The sequence below is a fragment of the Mesoplodon bidens genome, assembly GCF_964165515.1.
Source record: "Mesoplodon bidens genome assembly, chromosome: 3".
Classification (NCBI taxonomy): Eukaryota; Metazoa; Chordata; class Mammalia; order Artiodactyla; family Ziphiidae; genus Mesoplodon; species Mesoplodon bidens.
The window spans coordinates 129,728,353-129,744,177 of NC_138178.1; the positions used below are offsets into that span (position 1 = coordinate 129,728,353).

General features: G+C 40.6%; 1 protein-coding gene across 2 annotated transcripts in view; it reads left to right on the top strand.

Moving 5' to 3' along the window:
- Positions 1 to 2,063: 2,063 nt before the first annotated feature.
- Positions 2,064 to 15,825, top strand: part of GNG2 (G protein subunit gamma 2) — a 136,971-nt gene continuing 123,209 nt past the window's right edge. Inside the window, exon 1 of one of the 2 annotated variants that reach the window (XM_081229080.1) lies at positions 2,064 to 2,245. The gene's annotated coding sequence lies outside the window, so the exon portion shown is untranslated. The remainder of the gene's footprint in view (positions 2,246 to 15,825) is intronic. The other variant, XM_081229079.1, reaches the window with a different exon arrangement.

Here is a 15,825-nt window from a genome sequence, read left to right on the forward strand (position 1 = left end):
TCTCGTTGCGGAGCACGGGCTCTAGGCGTGCAGGCTTCAGTAGTTGTGGCATGCGGGCTCAGTAGTTGTGGCTCATGGGCTCTAGAGTGCAGACTCAGTAGTTGTGGCGCACTGGCTTAGTTGCTCCACGGCATGTGGAATCTTCCCAGGCCAGGGCTCGAACCCATGTCCCCTGCATTGGCAGGCAGATTCTTAACCACTGCGCCACCAGGGAAGCCCCCAGGGTCCTTTTTTTTTTTTTTTGCGGTATGTGGGCCTCTCACTGTTGTGGCCTCTCCCGTCGCGGAGCACAGGCTCCGGAGGCGCAGGCTCAGCGGCCATGGCTCACGGGCCCAGCCGCTCCGCGGCATGTGGGATCTTCCCAGACCGGGGCACGAACCCGTGTCCTCTGCATCGGCAGGCGGACTCTCAACCACTGCGCCACCAGGGAAGCCCCCAGGGTCCTTTTTGATAAAAGATTTCTAGGAAGGAATAAGCAAACTCTGTTTATGGAACATCAAATCGAAACAAGGAGTATCCTAGGGACTGTCTCAGAACATTCCATAGAAATTAAATTCTGTACCTTCCAGGTTAATGTGATGTAGTCCTCAAGGTGGGTTAGGAAGGCTCACCTGATGACTTCCCTGATTATAGAGTTATCCTGCATCCGCCTTAGATTTCCAACATTTCTTGTTAGTTTACTTGCTGGAGGGGTAAGGCAAGCCTGGATTAAAAAACAGAGCTGGGAATTAACCGTTGCCCAGGAAGATTAGCTTTCCAGGCACTGATTCTTGAGGAGAGGTTTCTTAATGGTGTTGCCTGGTCACTAGAAGGATTCCCCCGAGACCCACCCTCAGCCTGGGTTTAATCTGTAGCTTCCCCAAAGCACCTTGTGTTCATAGTGGGGAAGAATGACTCAGGCTGAATAAATTCAGAGTCCCGAGAGCATTGAGGTTTAGTGGTGAATATCCTACTGTGGGGAATCGGGAAACCAAGTATTGGTCCTGGTTTGGCTGCTGACTGCCAAAGTCACTCACCATCTCTGAGCATCCATGTCCTCTAAAAATAATAGGAGCTAATATGTATTGAACGATTCCTATGTTTCAGGAATGATTATTATCATTTTGTGCACCATTTCATTTAATCCTCAGATTTCTGCTATGGGGTATGACTATAATCACCTCCATTTTGCAGATGAGGAAATAGAGGCATGTAGAAGTTATTTTGCCCAAGTTCATAGATCAGTAAAGACCGCTTGGACTCAAATACTGGTGGGCAGATTGGCCTGCAGTCTCTACCCTTATTCCTAACACTGCACCACCCCCTAAAGTGAAGGGAAAGGACAAGAGGATGACGAGGGTTCTTTTAGCCCTGCTAGTGTGGGGTGGAGAGGAAGAGGGCTCTGTTTCTGGGGTGAGAAGATCCAGCGTTCAGCTCTACCTTGCTACTCCCCACCACTGAGAATCTTTCAGGGAATATGTCTTCATTATTAGGCCACGGGTAGCATTGCAGGACTTGGTTTAGCTCCTATGCCCCACAAGAATACTTATCAGGGCCATTCTTTTCTGAGCACGTGGATTAAGCGAGATCTCAGTGGTAGTGGAACCTTGGAGAAATGAAGCATCGGGAATGCTGGCCACAGAGAAAAATGCTGCAGCAAGAAGCTGCAAGCACCCAGCTTGATAGGGACCACAGTAAATCAGGAGGTGCCATGGAGGCTGGTGCTGGATCTCAGGGGCAGAACCTGGCCAGGGGCTGTGGACCCCCCAAAACAACAGCAGCAGCAGCAACAACAGACCAAGTTCAGGCTGAGAAGGCAGACTCTGTGGGGAAGGGGGCCGAGAGAATGAGGGAATAAGGGGAAGGAAGGAACACACGGCCCCAGAGGGTCTTGGAACAAAGGGGAAAAGGGGATTGTAGTCACATTGGTGTCAGTAGCCCAAGAGAAGAGGAAAGGGCTCCCGTGAGCCCTGAAATGGAAGGAGAGGGAAAGCAGTAAGCAGCTCACAGCTAGCAAGAGGAGGAAGTGGGAGATGCACTGCTTCCTGTAGAAAGACCGATGACTGAAGACAAAGCTGGGTGGGGACTAGTCCCTGGGCTGCAGGAGCTGCTGCTACACATACACACAGCGGCTGCCGCGCCGTGGGCAGCTCCTACTACTGCGGGGCTGGGCTGGGCTGGGCGGGCTGCGCCGGAGCTCGCCTGCACACAGCGGCTCGGAGGGAGGAGGAAAGCCACTCGTCTCGGACCAGCCTTGGGAGCCAAGGTAAAGGAAACACTTTTCGTGTTGCTCCTCGCTAAGTGAGAAAAATGACCCTCGCCTGCGGTTGTAAGGGCAGATTTCGAGGGGGAAGAAAGACACATTGTTCCGGGGATGGGGGGAAATGGTCAGGATGGGTTGTGTTAGCAGGGATTTTGAGAAGGACCAAATTCGTGACACCTTGATTTGAAAAAAATAATCCTCATTAGTGCTTAGCTTCGGTGACTCATCAGGAAAACACGCTAAATGTTAAGAAGCTGTTTGCATAGTTCTCTTGGAAGGAAAGCAGAGCCCAGTTGAAATCAATTGGGGCTGTGAAGCTGTGGGCTGATCATCTGAACGTTGCAGTCTTGTTTGAGGGGTGTAAAATGTTAATTGCATTATCTTTCTTACACATTGCACTGGGGTAGCTTCTATCTTGCAGCATAAGGACTGTGATTTGGCTTTTTGTTTGTTTGTTTGTTTGGGGGGTTAAATCCTTTTGTACTCAAAATTTGCCAACAAAGGCTGGAATTGCGTATGTGAGGGGCAGTATTTACCATTTAAAAAAAAAAAGGTGTCTTCCTGCCTCTGCCCTGTGCAGCTGCTTTCAGGATAACCTCAGAAACAGCTATCATTTACCAGTGGGTCTTATCCTAAAGTTGCATTCTTTCTCAAAAGAGTGTGGCGGGTTTAACTTGTCTAGACTCGGATACCAGTGTATATATGGGTTTTATGTTTATATAGATTTTATTCATCTATAGGTCAAGGTGCATATTAGCCTCAGTGACGGACAACATGTAAAAGTGTTGCCAGATTGTTTCCTTACCTGCCTATGCTGTGGATGGGCGAAACAGTGAAATCAGAACTTGATTTTTATTCTTTGATTTCCTTGAGCAATGGGTCCTCTTATTAGAGTCTATGGCCATGGCTTGTTCATATTTGTGAATGACACATACAAGTGCAGTAAATAGGTCCAACGGATTAGAAATGAGATTGTGAGATTTCTTTGGCAGGATATGTAGGAGGGTTTAATATCCTAGCATAGCCTGATTTAAAAATTAAGCTGTGTCTCCAACAGAAAATGCTGTTAAGCAATAAGTGATCGTTGATAAAAGGTTTTGTCTTGCATTTTTACAATGAAAGGAGGTAATTTTCAAAAGAAAGAACTGCTTATAGAGGAGTAAAAATAATTAAAAGGTCATATTTAGACACTCATTCTTAAAGTGTAGGTTTTAAACACTAAATATGCCATGGAAAGTGTATGTGCTTCCTCATTTATCATTATTCTCAACTGTGAAGAGCTCTAGTTTTTGTTTTTTTTTTAATGTCACCTCATGAAATTGATTTGTCTTCTCAAAATTTGTGGGGTAGCAGCGCATGTTCAGAGATAAGAATCTTTAGGTACTAAAGAAAAAAAGGTCAAATTTCCTGAGCATACTTATGAAACTAAACCTGTGTGATGACTAAGAGGCGAGATAGTGCTGGTGTTGAAACCATGGAGCTCCCCTGACAAATCCATTGAATTTAATCAAACCTGTGGGCAAAACAAGTCACACCACATATTCCATGGTTCCAGTTCCCTTATGTCTAGGAGACATAAGGGAACTGGAACCTTATGTAAAGATCATCTTCCCAGAGAGGAGATCTCGGGTGCATCTTGGATCCTGAATGCCCCTAACTGGAGCTCTGTGATCAAGCTGCCTGTCATTAAATGAAATGGAAAGTTGGGAGTCTGGGCTGTATGAACGAGGATGGAGCTCACGCTCTGGTACTTACTCAGCTACGGGCTGGATTCACTAGATGATGCCAACACCCTGCTTTGTGTGAGGATGTGTAGACAATCTGTTTTACTCCTCACTGTGTGTTTCACAAAAGAGTCAGAAAATGAAACCTGGGCTCATAGGCAGAGGGGAGTCCAGAGGCCCCCTGCTCTCTTTCAGAAAACATCAAACAAGAGATGCCTATTTTCTGCACAGCCCCAAACATTCCCTTAATTATTAAATTCCAGCTTGAAGCACAACATGAATGAGTAACAGCAGATCAGTAACTACGATGGCAGGAGGTTTAGGAAAAAGATGAAAAAGCTCCTGTCCTGTAAAATGGGACTATTTCCTCTTCTTCTGGCCATATGGAATATTAAAAGACATACTGCTTTTGTCCAGAGTGTTCGGAGGCTTTTGAGGGAGTCAACCAATGCTGAAATTTTAATTGTGTGTGTGTGTGTGTGTGTGTTTTCTGCCATATGGCCGACGGCAGAGTGGAAACACGACTCCTGGTTGGTCCCGGGCCTCATGGAGGGCTTGTAGTGAATGCATTTGGTTGACTGACTTTTTTAGCCTACTTCAGAAGGCAGGCTCAACTTTTAAGTATAAAAGCTCTATAGTCAAAGCACAAAGCCTCTTTAGAGACAACTGTGGGTAGCAGAAAACAGCATGGTGGAGTGAAAAGAATGCAGGCTTCGAGAGTCAGGCAGATCTGCCTTTGAATCCTACCACTGGTTTTCTTACTCCTTCAGCTGGTACGTTGTTAGGAATCTTGCTTTCTTCACTGTAAAGAAGGGTTAATAGTACATAATCAGGGTATTTATTTTGTTGTTTGTTTGTTTGTTGTGTTTTATTTGGTTTTTGCTTTTGTGTGTGATTTGTGAGTGCCTGCCTGGTACATAGTAGGTACTCAGATGTCGTTTTTTCTTCTGCATCGGGAAAAATTAGCGTATTCTTGATCTTTGCCACTGTCTCAAAGATTCAGGAGACATTTTTTTTAAGTGTAGTGAAATATATATAACATAAAATTTCCCATTTTAGCTATTTGTAAATGTGCCATTCTGTGGCATTAAGTTTACTGACATTGTTGTGCAACTGCCACTACCATCCGTCTCCAGAGCTTTTTCATCTTCTCAAACTGAAAATATGTTCCCATTAAACAGTAACTCCCCATTCCCTCCTCCCCCCAGCCCCTGGCACCACCATTCTACCTTCTGTCTATGACTACTCTAGGTACCGCGTGTAAGTGGAATCATACAGTATTTGTCCTTTTCTTCTTTTTTTTTTTTTGCGGTACGCGGGCCTCTCAACTGTTGTGGCCTCTCACGTTGTGGAGCACAGGCTCCGGACGCGCAGGCTCAGCGGCCATGGCTCACGGGCCCAGCTGCTTTGCGGCATGTGGGACCTTCCCGGACCAGGGCACGAACCCGCGTCCCCTGCATCGGCAGGCGGACTCTCAACCACTGCGCCACCAGGGAAGCCCAGTATTTGTCCTTTTGTGACTGGCTTATTTCACTTACCAAAATGTCTTCAAGGTTCATCCATGTTACGGCATATGTTGGAATTTCCTTCCTTTTTTAGGCTGAATAATATTCCATTGTATGTATATACTATAGTTTTTTATCCATTAATCTGTTGATGGACACTTGGGTCGCTTCCACATTTTAGCTATTGTGAATAGATCATGGGTGTACAAATATCCCTGCTTTAACTTCTTTTGGGGTACCCAGAAGTGTAATAGCTGTATTATATGGTAACTGTGTTTAATTTTTTGAAGAATGGCCATACTGTTTTCCATAGCCGCTACACCATTTTCTATTCCCACAGCAGTACACGAGGGTCCCAATTTCTCCACATCCTCACCAACATTTGTTTTTCCTGGGGTTTTTTGTTTGTTTGTTTTTGACAGTAACTATCCCAGTGGGTGTGAATTGGTATCTCTTTGTGGTTTCAATTTGCATTTCCCTGAGGATTAGTGATGTTGAATGTCTTTTCACGTGCCTGTTGGCGATTTGTAGGTCTCCTTTAGAGAAATGTCTATTCAAGTCCTTTACCCATTTTTTAATTGGATTGTTTTCGAGGAGACGTTTTGAAATGGCAGCATCTCTTAACATAGTGTGTCAGAAAGATCATGATTATAATATTTGTATTCAGTCTCTTGCATACACCAGTATTATCCCTGCCCAAGTGAAATACATCTCTCAAAAGTAACTTTTAAACACAAGAGGAGAAAGAAAATCTGCATAGATCCTGATAATTAGTGATATCAAGAACCTGATAGTGAAATTCAAACCCTAATTGTAGACCAGTGATCCTGCTGGTCAGGTGCAGGCCAGGCCCCCAGGAGGGGGCCATCACTTCAGTGTCTTTCTAGTTTCTACTCATTAGCTGCAGTAGAAAAAGTGCCCAATAGGTAGCAAGTTCAGAAAAAGGGAGGAGAAACTACCTACTAAATTGTTCTCAAACTCTTTATAATGGAGAGGATTAACCTTGGAAAGGGGCTATAGTAGTTAAACAACAATAGACTCTGAGAGAATTTTCTACTAACGCAATGTGATTCTAATCTAAATTTCACTTTTGAAAGTAAGAATCCTGTGTTGCATTTTCCACCACAGATTTCACTCTCCATTCCAAAACCAGTGAGGCAGGGTATGGATGGGGCTGAGGTGATCTGGGCAGAAAGGTTAGGGAAGACTCTGTTGAACAGCAGTGATACCTGAGGTTTATGGTGTGGGTGCAGATGTTGACCCTGAATGGTTTGAAGAGCTCCTAAAAGACTGTATTTTAATTTTTTGTAATGCACTCTGTGTGTGTACTAGGAGATTGGATAATGACCTCCAACTTTTTAAAATTTGCAAATCTGTTGATTCTGTGGTTACTGGGAGGACCCATGACTGGCTTTACTAGACCCAGGTGGGAGAGGGGAATTACAGAGCTGGGTTAAGACTTTGTCCCAGCCTATGACATCATAGAATTGCAGAGCTAAAAATGACCTGGGAACAAACCTAGCCTGTATCAACCCCTCCATGACGGATAATAAAATAGGCCCAGAATTTGTTACCTTTCTAGAGCTGCACAGTTGATTAATACCTTACCTCCCAATTCGATTTCCATTTTACTTCTCTCCACAGTAGGGCAAATGGATAGAGAAAGTCATTATACTTTGTCACTTTAAAAATTGTTTGGAAGACCATATTCTTTTGTTTAAAAAAAGAAGAGGGTAATGTTTAAAGTTAATATGCTATGTTACTGTGTTCAAATTTGTTCAAATGTAAAGATTCCAGTGTGGAATTGAGATTCAGATTTTCAGGTAAGAGCGTTAGAGATATATGTGGTTCCTTAAAACTCTTACATTAAAGAAAATCAATTATATTTAATGGGAGTCAATGTTCAGACAATGTTCAGAATCTCTAGAGGACTTCCTTAAACATTAGAAAAGAGAGAGCTCAATTCTCATACTCTAGAGATAACCTGTTTCTTAGAAGTGAAGATGTAAGACAGGGTCAGCCCTTTTATCTCTTGTTATACAGTCAAGCTCTTAATGGAAAGACTTAGTAAAACCAGTCACTTGACCCTTCCTCCCTATTTCTTTGGCCTTCCCTTGTCCCCCTGCCAGTCTGGTTGTCAGGGTCAGACCTTCCCATGATCCTCTGCCCCAGGCACCTGGCAATAGAGCTGAAGGAGAGGGTCTGGAAACTGGAGTGATGGGCCCTACTCCAGATTCCTTGCAACATCAGCAGGGCCATTGCTGTTCTTAGGAAATCCTTTTTTTTTTTTTTTTTTTAATTTCACTTTTTACTATCCCCTCTGCATTTTCAACGAAAACCATTAAACCCAAGCCCCCACTCCCTTTATTCATTACAGGTGACCTCACCTCCTGTTATTTGGAGAAGGTATATATTATGGAATTCCTCGACCTCATTCTTTACCACTTCGCAATTTCTCATGTCTTCATTCATTTTCTTCTCCTCCCTTCCTGGGTCAAATTAGCACAGCTTTTCTTTCAAGCCTGGACTTGGACTCTTATTTCCTTTTACTTTCTAGGGGACTATGTTCTGACAATAATTCTATCTCCTTCTTACACATTTGGTTTCTTCTTTTTATTGGCCCTTTCCTCTTTGCCTGCAAACATACTTAGTTTACACATATAAATTTAAAGAAACCGGTTGCCAACAAAGCTTCCCCTTGACTTTGGTAACCTCTACTAACTTTGTTTTCTTCCTACCTGTAGCAGAGGAAAAATAGTTTTAGCTCCACCTTTCTCAGTTCTGAGAAGCCTGTAACAAAAGACAGATTGATAAGAGAAAAACAAATGGACATTTATTAACTTGTATATCTCATGTATAGATGGGAGATACCAGGGAAAAATGAGGAGCTCTCAGAAGTGGTTTAGAACTCAGGCTTAAATACCATCTTGTGCTAAAGACAAAAGTGAGAAGGAGGAGTGGAGGAGAGCAGTTATGGGGAGGCGGCAGGGAAAAGTGTGGTAAATAAGAATAAGATTTGATATACATATTTAAGTTGGTCCCACTCCTTCTTTTCCTGGAACAGAGAGGGAGGTACTCTTACAAATCGAGATTTCCTTTATAATGTAAATTTCCCTTATAAAAATGTAACTTCTAGTATGTTTTCATAATTTCTCCAGTGTCTCCTGTTTCCCACGATAATCTGCCTGAAATAATCCTTATGCCAAAGAGGCATATTTTGGAGTGGCATATTCTGCCACCCTTCATGTCTCTCTGAAGGCTCCCAACTTCTCCATTAACTCCAAGTTCTGCTCCCCAAATGAGTGTTCTCAAGATTTGATTCTTCTGCCACTAACTTTCTCCCTCTTCCTTTATCAAACCCTTTTGTATGATTTCTGTCATTGTCACTGGGGTGGGGGGCAGTTCCAAATCTGATTCTCCATCCTGATCTCTCACCTACTCTAAACTTGCACATCGAGCACCCTGCAAACTTGCCAGAACATCCAACCCACTGAAACTGAGACTCCAAATCAGTGCTTGCCATTGCCTTTCCCCACTCAAAACCAGCTCCTCACCTGATTCCACGACTATTAATGACACCCCATTCTCTCAGTCCCTCAATTAGGAAAACTCAATTTCATTATTTTCCTCACCAAACAACCAAGTTGGAGTCAGTTGCTCAGACCTTTGCATTGTCACTGGAAACATTTCTTGACACCGTCTAATCTTTCCCATGTTGATAGCCAGTGTCTTCGTTCTAGCCCTCCTGACCTCCAGCTGGGCTGATATGTTGTTTGTGTTCTTGCCTCTCCCTGGAAGAACTTTCCCGCTTCTCCTTCCACACTTCACCCCTGTAGTCTTGCTTCTCTGCGTAGCCAAATTCCATTCATCCTGTAAGGCTCAGTTCAAATGCTGTCTCTTCCATGAAGTCTTCCTTGGTTTCTTCCTTTCCCAATAAAAAGCAATCTTTACTTCCCTGAAGTTTTTTGTTCTTTCATCACAGCAAATAGTGCATTCTCATGTGTATAACGGCAATCTGCTTTTTTTTTTTTTTTCTTTTGCAAGCTCTTTGAGGGCAGCAGCCACACCCGGTTTCATCTTTGTCTTCCTTAGAGCACACAAATACAGCTTGGGTTTTTGTTTGTTTCTAATTTCAGTTTTATTGAAGTGTAATTGGCAAATAAAATTATAAGATATTTAAAGCGTTCATCATGGTGATTGGATATACATATATACTGTGAAAGGGTTCCTCCCATCTAGTTAATTAACACATACATCACCTCACATATATTTGTGGGATTTTTGTTTTTGTTTTGTTTGTTTGTTTGTTTTTGGTGAGAACATTTGGGTTCACAAATGCACTTTGTTTATCATTCGTTTAATGAACTTTCTTGAGTGACTTATTTTTTTATGCAGAGTGGACTAGATATTCTAGGAGCTTATAAACTACTGGGAAAACAGACAAATACTGACAGAATTACAATACAGGCAGTCTGTCCACAAGTCTTAATGGAATGTCTGCAATGTGCCATGTGTCCTTCGAGGGGCCAGGGACACTTGGATGAACAAAACAGGCCAGTTCTTTGTTTTCTTGGAAATTACATTCTATTGAGAGAGACCTGGTAAACACATAAACCAATGGTTTACAGATCTAGCTGCACATTAGAAATCACTGAGGGGTACTTTGAAAAAACACCTATGGCCCAACCTCAACCCAGACTAATTAGATCAGAATCAGCCAGGATTGGACCCCATTGACGGAAACAAATTACAATACAAGAAAATATCAGGTAATGATAAGTGCTGAGGTGGATTAAAATAGAAACAGATTGAATGATAGAGATTGTGTGTATGATGGTGTAGTCATTGGGATTTTACCTTTGTTGGGTAATCCCTGAAGGCCTCTCTGAGATGACATTCACAACTCATGTGCCTTCCCTATTAGTAGTGAGGCAGACAGAGCTGCTGTGATTGGCTAGTTCAAGTGTCCTGTGAGGCCATGGCACAGCCCTGCGTCTCTGAAGAACATGGTCACCAGACTCCAGAAAAAAGGTCTAGCTCCATTAGCAAGGAAGAAGGGGTGAATGGTTATTGGTTGTTCAACAGAGTCTGCCACTATTATTGTTTCCATTCCGATATATGAAGATATCAAGGCCCAAAAGGTTAAACTTATCAAGATCATACAACGTTGAGTTGAACAGTGTTTCCATGCATTCTCCTTTCAGAAAAACAAACATACACAAATACACACAAATGAAAAGCTTGCTTTAGTTGATGGTGATGATCTAGGTAGACTAGAGAAAGAGTCCTGGAAGAAAATACAAAATGGCTCCTGTGAGATGAAGCAAAGAATCACCTTCTAAACAAATGATTCCAGAAGAAATTACATCAGGTCCTAGTAAGTGATAAGAATGGCGTTTAATTTAGACAACTAGCCCTGCATTTCTGCATTGTAAAATATATATATATATATATATAATTAAATTGAGTCTTCCTGACTCGTCATTTAAATCAATTTGATCTAAATAAAATCCACCCGGGGCCAAGAAATGAGCAAGAGAGGCCAAGAGTTCTGTGTATGATGTCTATCAGACTTAAAGGAAAACACCGTTTTCTCTAGAGAGGTATGCATTTTGTTGATTACAGCATAGTAAGAGAAGCAAGAATACTCTCTGAAATTTCTGATTATGAGTTATTTTGAAAATAGTTTTCCACTTTCCAGTTGCAGAGGCAACATGCAGTTCTATTATTGTTGCATTGTCCTCGTGGTTCCTACTTTTCATTCTGAGGTTTCCTTTCAGAGGCTGGGTTTGTGAGGCAGCAGTACTGAAAAAGGGAAATTGCAGGGAAGCTGCCGTCATTTCAGTGTTTTGACTGCTTGCCTCTAGGTGTATTTCTGTGCATTCTCATCGTAACAGATTAAGTGCTAATGGTAGGGGTACCTTCTCTGTAATAAATGATCGAATGCTTCCTACTCTTATACTTGCATTTTTAAACAGGAAAGTAAAAGTTCATTTCTAAGCTTTGCCAACAGAGCTGTGTTTAAGAAGGGTATTTATCTGATCTGCACAGAACCATATGAGAAAAATTTTGAAAAAATTTACACAGAAAAAAAAATTAACAGTCATTTTAGTCTTTCTTTGGAGAATTGAATGGATCCTTTGCCCTTATTTTTTAAACTTCATGAATGATGGTTGTGTTTAGAGAACATTACTGTATATAGGCATTAAAGTAATTTCGCTGACAGTTTTATTATTTTTTTTCCATTGGGGGAAAAGAAAACTTGATATCAAACAGTCCCAAAATTTTTTTAAAATTAAACTAATAAAAAACTTAAGTTAAAAAAAAAGTGAAAATTTCTAAGCAAAAAAAAAAAATTGATTTTTTATTATGTTTTAAAATAATCTGAAAATACTACAGTATAGAAAAGTAATATTCTAAGGCTTAATACACGGGAGAGCATAGTAGTTAAAGAACATTGGTTTGGAATCAGAATGTCCTGGACAAGTTGCTTAAACTATCTGTGCCTCTGTTTCCTTATCTATAGATTGGGATATAATGACAATACCTACTTCACAAAATTGTCAGGGGAAAATTATATAATGTATGTAAAATGTTTATTTAACATAGTGCCTGACATATAGTAACTAACTATTCAGAATTGTAGCTCTTATTAGTATAATTATTATTGTTACCACAAAGATTGTGTAGAGGATCTTTAGTTCTAGCCATGGGGTTCTTAGCCAGTTTTAGCAGAAATGATTATGGCCCAACATGAACCACAGGTGCTCAGAACTTGGAGTAAGGAATCATCTGAGGAAGGCTGCTTCCTCGGCATAGTCAGACATCAGGGTTCTGACTTGGTTAAGTGACAGTCTCAGGCTTGCACTATTTGTTCACCAATGCATGTGATCAGGCAAAAATATTTCTGGTTTTCCTTCCCAACTCATGATAGGCTTACAGGTCTTCATCTGCTTTAGTTAGGTGTAGCCATGTGTCTTGCATTGACCAGTGAAGTGAAACAGAAGTGATGTTTGTCGCCTCTAAGAGGAAGCTTATAATGACCAGAATATGAGCACATTCCTTGGCAATTGACAGTGGTGGAAACACAGGAACAGTGGCTGAGCTCTTAAGCCTGGGTCTTAGAATAAAGACAACACAGAGATGGTCTCTCCACTGACCTGCAATGGATACATAGTGAGAGTGAAAAATGAGTTTTTCTGTCTTAAAAGATTTGGAGGTTGTTTCCACAGTATAACCTTAGCCTATCCTGACTGATAGGCTCTGGTTATCCCTTCAAACTCTAGAGAAAAAAATATTATTGGTAACAATACATAAAAAATGTAGCAATTTAGAGATAGTTGTTTTAAAAATTTTTTTAAATTTAATTTAATTTTTTTATACAGCAGATTCTTATTAGTCATCAATTTTATACACATCAGTGTATACATGTCAATCCCAATCACCCAATTCATCACACCACCACCACCACCACCCCGCCGCTTTCCCCCCTTGGTGTCCATACGTTTGTTCTCTACATCTGTGTCTCAATTTCTGCCCTGCAAACTGGTTCATCTGTACCATTTTTCTAGGTTCCACATATATGTGTTAATATACAATATTTGTTTTTCTCTTTCTGACTTACTGCACTCTGTATGACAGTCTCTAGATCCATCCACGTCTCAACAAATGACCCAATATCGTTCCTTTTTATGGCTGAGTAATATTCCATTGTATATATGTACCACATCTTCTTTATCCATTCGTCTGTCGATGGGCATTTAGCTTGCTTCCATGACCTGGCTATTGTAAATAGTGTTGCAATGAACATTATGGTGTATGTGTCTTTTTGAATTATGGTTTTCTCTGGGTATATGCCCAGTAGTGGGATTGCTGGATCATATGGTGATTCTATTTTTCATTTTTTAAGGAACCTCCATACTGTTCTCCACAGTGGCTGTATCAATTTAGATTCCCATCAACAGTGCAAGAGGGTTCCCTTTTCTCCATACCCTCTCCAGCATTTGTTGTTCGTAGATATCCTGATGATGCCCATTCTAACTGGTGTGAGGTGATACCTCATAGTAGTTTTGATGTGCATTTCTCTAATAATTAGTGATGTTGAGCAACTTTTCGTGTGCTTCTTGGCCATCTGTAAGTCTTCTTTGGAGAAAGGTTTATTTAGGTCTTCTGCCCATTTTTGGACTGGGTTGTTTGTTTTTTTAATGTTGAGCTTCATGAGCTGTTTATATATTTTGGAGATTCAACCTCTGTCCATTGATTCATTTGCAAATATTTTCTCCCATTGTGAGGGTTATCTTTTCATCTTGTTTATGATTTCCTTTGCTGTGTAAAAGCTTTGAAGTTTCATTAGGTCCCATTTGTTTATTTTTGTTTTTATTTCCATTACTCTAGGAGATCTAGAGCAGGTCTCTAATCCATTTTGAGTTTATTTTTGTGTATGGTGTTAGGGAGTGTTCTAATTTCATTCTTTTACATATAGCTGTCCAGTTTTCCCAGCACCACTTATTGAAGAGACTGTCTTTTCTCCACTGTATATCCTTACCACCTTTGTTATAGATTAGTTGACCACAGGTGCATGGGTTTATCTCTGGGCTTTCTATCTTGTTCCATTGATCTATGTTTCTGTTTTTGTGCCAGCACCATATTGTCTTGATTACTGTAGCTTTGTAATATAGTCTGAAGTCAGGGAGTCTGATTCCTCCAGCTCCATTTTTTTCCCTCAAGACTGCTTTGGCTATTCGGGGTCTTTTGTGTCTCCATACAAATTTTAAGATTTTTTGTTCTAGTTCCATAAAAAATGCCATTGGTAATTTGGTAGGGATTGCATTGACTCTGTAGATTGCTTTGGGTAGCATAGTCATTTTTGCAATATTGATTCTTCCAATCCAAGATCATGGTATATCTCTCCATCTGTTGGTATCATCTTTAATTTCTTTCATCAGTGTCTTATAGTTTTCTGCATACAGGTCTTTTGTCTCCCTAGGTAGGTTTATTCCTAGGTTTTTTATTCTTATTCTTGCAATGGTAAATGGGAGTGTTTCCTTAATTTCTCTTTCAGATTTTTCATCATTAGTGTATAGGAATGCAAGAGATTTCTGTGCATGAATTTTGTATCCTGCTACTTTACCAAATTCATTAATTAGCTCTAGTAGTTTTCTGGTGACATCTTTAGGATTCTCTATGTATAGTATCATGTCATCTGCAAACAGTGACAGTTTTACATCTTCTTTTGCAATTTGTATTCCTTTTATTTCTTTTTCTTCTCTGATTGCTGTTGCTAGGACTTCCAAAACTATGTTGAATAATAGTGGTGAGAGTGCACATCCTTGTCTTGTTCCTGATCTTAGAGGGGAAATGCTTTCAGTTTTCACCATTGAGAATGATGTTTGCTGTGGGTTTGTCATATATGGCCTTTATTATGTTGAGGTAGTTTCCCTCTATGCCCACTTTCTGGGGAATTTTTTATCATAAACTGGTGTTGAATTTTGTCAGGAGCTTTTTCTGCATCTATTGAGATGATCATATGGTTTTTATTCTTCAATTGGTTAATATGATGTATCACATTTATTGATTTTCGTGTATTGAAGAATCCTTGCATCCCTGGGATAAATCCCACTTGATCATCGTGCATGATCCTTTTAATGTGTTGTTGGATTCTGTTTGCTAGTATTTTGTTGAGGATTTTTGCTGATATTGGTCTGTAATTTTCTTTTCGTGTAGTATCTTTGGTTTTGGTATCAGGGTGATGGTGGTCTCATAAAATGAGTTTGGGAGTGTTTCTTCCTCTGCAATTTTTTGGAAGAGTTTGAGAAGGATTGGTGTTAGCTCTTCTCTAAATGTTTGGTAGAATTCACCTGTGAAGCCATCTGGTCCTGGACTTTTGCTTGTTGGAAGATTTTTAATTGCAGTCTCAATTTCACTAGTTGTGATTGGTCTGTTCATATTTTCTATGTCTTCCTGGTTCAGTCTTGGAAGGTTATACCTTTCTAAGAATTTGTCCATTTCTTCCAGGTTGTCCATTTTATTGGCATAGAGTTGCTTGTAGTGGTCTCTTAGGATGCTTTGTATTTCTGCGGTGTCCGTTGTAACTTCTCCTTTTTCATCTCTAATTTTATTGATTTGAGTCCTCTCCCTCTTTTTTTTTGATAAGTCTGGCTAATGGTTTATCAATTTTGTTTATCTTCTCAAAGAACCACCTTTTAGTTTTATTGATCTTTGCTATTGTTTTCTTTGTTTCTATTTCATTTATTTCTTCTCTGATCTTTATGATTTCTTTCCTTCTGCTAACTTTGTGTTTTGTTTGTTCTTCTTTCTCTAGTTCTCTTAGGTGTAAAGTTAGATAGTTTATTTG